Source organism: Ranitomeya variabilis, chromosome 2 (assembly GCF_051348905.1).
Source record: "Ranitomeya variabilis isolate aRanVar5 chromosome 2, aRanVar5.hap1, whole genome shotgun sequence".
Lineage (NCBI taxonomy): Eukaryota > Metazoa > Chordata > Amphibia > Anura > Dendrobatidae > Ranitomeya > Ranitomeya variabilis.
The window spans coordinates 214,203,520-214,208,087 of NC_135233.1; positions in this window are offsets into that span (position 1 = coordinate 214,203,520).

Below are 4,568 nucleotides of genomic sequence, written 5' to 3' on the forward strand. Positions count from 1 at the left end.
GTTGCTCTCTCGTCTCGTATCTTCCTGAGTGTCTTCGATATCAGAGGAAGAGGCGGAAATGCGTACAGGAGGCCTTCTCCCCAATACTGAGACAAGGCATCTACTCCTGTGGCTCCATCTAGAGGATGCAGAGAAAAAAATGCTGTGACCTTTGCGTTTGACCTGGCGGCAAAGAGGTCTACCTGAGGTGTGCCCCATTTCTGGCATAGACCGCTGAATACTTCCGGGTTCAGTTCCCACTCTCCGGGATGTACCGACTTTCGGCTCAAGAAATCTGCTAGTTGATTCTTGGCACCTTTCAGGTGAACTGCCGAGATGGATTTGACAGATCTTTCTGCCCACCTGAAAATCTGGTCTGCTAAGTGTTGCAGTGGTGGATGTCTCGGACCTCCCTGGTGTCTCAGAAATGCCACTGCTGTGACATTGTCGGACAGTATTCTCACGTGTCTGTCTCGGACCAATGACTGGGCCTGGCCCAACACTTTCCAGATCGCATACAGCTCTCTGAAATTCGATGATCTTGCCGCAATCTGAGGAGTCCATTCTTCCTATATGACCGCCCCATCTGTATTGACTGGCGTCTGTGGTAACCGTAACACAGGGATCGAGTACCCACGGTACTCCCTCTCTCAGGTTCCTCGGTCTAGTCCACCAGGTTAGGGATCTCTTCACCGAAGGAGACAAGCATCTTCCTGTCTAGGGAAATCTGTTTCTTGTTCCAGGATCCTAGGACTTCTCTTTGCAACTCCCGCGAATGGAATTGGCTCCATTTCACACAGGGTATGCATGCTGTCATGAAGCCGAGTATCCTCATTGCATCTCTTATGGAGGGGGTACTTCTTCTGAATTGATGGATGTGCCTGATCAAGGCCTCTTGTCTGTCTTCTGGTAAAAAAGATGTTCTTAGATTGGAATCCAAGATCACCCCCAAAAATTTTATTCTGGAATTTGGGACCAGGCAGGACTTTTTCCAGTTCACAATCCACCCCAGCTCCTGTAGGATGGAAAGGGTGAAAGTGCAGTCTATCTTGAGGAGTTTCTGTGATTTCGCCATTATCAGGAAGTCGTCCAGGTATGGGACTATGGTCACATTCTGATTCCTCAAATAGGCCACCACTTCCGACATCAGCTTGGTAAAGATCCTGGGCGCTGAAGCAAGCCCGAAGGGGAGACATCTGAACTGAAAGTGATGTACAATCCCCCTGTTCATTATGGCAAACCTCAGGAATTTTTGGTAGGAGATGTGTATCGGGACATGATAGTATGCGTTGCTTAGGTCTAGGGTACACATGTCTTTGTCTATTAGAGGCGTCGTGGATCTTATAGATTCCATCCGGAATCTTTTGTACCGGACCCATTTGTTTAATGGTTTTAAATTTATAATCGTCCGGGAGTCCCTGGACGGTTTCTTTATTGGAAATAAATGGGAATAATGGCCTTTGCCTCTTTCTGAGATGGGAACTGGCACAATCGCTTCTAATTCTAACAGCTCCTGGATGTTTGTCCACATGGAGGAGTCGGAGAGCGGGCAAGGTCGGGTTACTACAAATCTTTCTGGGGGACTGCCGGAGAATTCTAATTTGTATCCCTGTGCAATTACTTGTAGAATCCAAGGATTCTGGGACACCTTCTGCCAACCCTAGAAATTTCTGTAATCGACCTCCCACCTTTATGTCATTTATTTGACTTTGGTGTACCTGCACTAGGGAAGATGGAGTCTCTACCTTTTCCACCCTTGGGATAAGACCACCTCCCAGTCTTCCCTTTCCCCTTGTAGTCTGTCCTCTGACCAGGTCGGGACCTACGAAAGGGCTGATATTTTTTGGTATTCTCCTCAGGGAAACCCTTCTTTTTATCTGAGGCCTTTTCTAGAATATCGTCTAGAATTGGCCCAAATACTTTATTTCCTGAGAATGGGATTCCACACAATTTATTTTTTGACTGGAGATCCCCCGACCAGGTTTTTAGCCATATGGCTCTTCTGGCCGCATTAGACAGGGATTCGCTTCTAGCCGCAAACCTTACAGATTCGGCAGAAGCGTCTGCCATAAAGCCTGTTGCGAGTTTGAGCAATGGCAATGATTTAAGGATAACCTCTCTGGAAGTCTTGGCTTTGAGGTGATCCTCTAAATCGTCAATCCATAAGTGCATTGACCGGGCTACGGAGGTTGCCGCTATATTGGCCCGTATTATTGCCGCGGAGGACTCCCAAGTTCTCCTTAGCAAACCATCTGCTTTACAATCCATAGGATCTTTTAATGCGGAAGAGTCCTCAAATGGAATTGAGGTCTTCTTCGCCACCTTTGCTAGTGGGACATCGATCTTGGGAACTTCATCCCACACTTTAATGTCTTCAGGGTTGTAGGGCAGACGAAGTCTAAAGTCACTGGGAATCACTAGCTTCTTCTCCGCTTCCTGCCACTCTTCCAGGATCACGGAACGAATGAGGTTGTTGACGGGGAAGACTTTTGTCACCTGGGCATGTAATCCGCCAAACATCTCGTCCTGGATCGAGGTCTCCTCTGGTGTATCTTGTAGCTGCATGGTGTTACGCACAGCATAAAGAAGCTCATATGTGTCTGTTGCGGAGAAGAGATATCTCTTCCCTCTGCCCACAGATCCGTCTCTTTCTTCCTGGTCAGAATCCTCCGAAACCTCACCCTCGGAAGAGGGGCTAGATTCCCTCGGCCTCTTCCGTGAAGTCTGCGGTTCTGAGTAGCCTGGGGAAGATTCAAGCTTGAGATAGAAGCCTGAACCTCCTGTCGAATCATGGTCCTCATACTGGATAGTAGCGCTGTCTGCTCATCACCCACAATTTTGGATGTGCACGATTTGCACAATGGTTTCCGCCAGTTTTCCGGAAACTTAGTGGAACATATCGGGCATTTATTTTTCCCCGATTTTTTCCTTTCGGCTGTGGGGATGGAAGGTTCAGCCTAGGGTAAAATAGAGATACGTGGGCACCGTAAGTAGGGAGCAGGGGGAGGGGTGAGCTTTGTGGTATGGCTTTGCATAGCCCACTCACGTGCCCCTGAAGCTGGTCAGTCCCCTCAGGTCTGGCAGTCTCCTCCATTAGTGCAGATGACAGTATGTACGTATAGCCGAGTGCTCCCTTTGTCAGGATGGCCGGCGGTATAAAGACCCCCCTGGTGAGTTTATATAGGTTTTACCTGGTTGATCCTGCCCTCCTTACCGCCGCTGCGGTGACCGCGCTGTGCCCCTCACCGAGGCCGGCGCTGCTGCCGGCATCATCCTCCATGCTGGCCGCACCGGAAGTGATGTGGTCGTCGCGACCCGGAAACCGCGGCCGCATGCTGGAACCGGCCGCTGCTGGAAGCGGTCGCCACACACACTTCCCGGCATACAGGCACCCGGGCCGAGAGCCCCCCGAGGAGGAAACGGACCCGACCCCAGGAGCAGCGCTACACTGGGGAGGCTGAGGGACCCCCCATGGCAGGTATCAGCCGCAGATATCTTGCGGCGGGGAAGGGAAAGGCTGGGCCCCCCGATCCCCACCATCTGCACAGCACCGTCGGAGGACGTCTTGCAGTTCCTATCCGCAGTGGGATAGGAAAAACACTGGTGGGTGGAGTGGGGAGGGTCCTTTTAACTTGTGGTTCCTGTCCCACTGCGGATAAGAAGGACGTCCTCCAATGGTGCTGTCAGGTGGTGGACTGGAAATAGCTTCTTCCAGGCCCCAATCTTCTGCTGGAACTTCCCAAGCATAGGAGTCAGGTTGAGCCGCACATAGTCCTCTATTTTGTCCGAAACTACGATGCCCAGATATTTACACTCATGTACCACCCTTAAGGGAACCCCAGGGTCAAGAGTCAGAGGAGCCGCCGCGTCCATGTGCAACACCACAGACTTCTCCCAATTAATAGATAATCCGGAAAGAGCCCCTATATAAAGGGAAATCCCCCGACAAGACTCCATTTACCTGTATCCTAGCTCTTGGAGACGCATACATCAGCTGCACCAACCGTATGAACCTCTCACCAAAACCCATAGCCTTCATGACTGCCCACAAATACCGCCACTCCACACTATCAAACGCCTTAGCGGCGTCTAAAGACACCACAACCCTCCGACCCATATTATCCGCCTTTACCTGCATATTGAGAAACAGTCGTCGAAGATTACACGCTGTAGAACTATTGGGCATAAATCCGGACTGGTCCCGGTGTATTAATGTCGTTATCACCTTGTTAAGACGGTTAGACAACATCTTAGCCAAGATTTTGATATCTACCGTTAATAATGAGACTGGGCGATAAGAAGCTGGATCCCTCGGATCCTTACACTCCTTCAGATGCTTCACACCTTTATCTATTTTATATATTTAAAAAAAAAAAGTTGCTGAGGATTACAGAATAAGTCTATTTTTATTTAACCCCAGAGGCAGCACCATACCCGTTTCTGCACCGAGCCTGGCATTGCAGACAGTCCTACCCTATCCATCTGAATAAGTATCACCAGAAATGACAAAGCCTTCTTCTATATAATCCGGACAACTCCTTTAATTAATATCTAAACGAGGCAGGTAAGCTTAAAAACACTGAAACGAG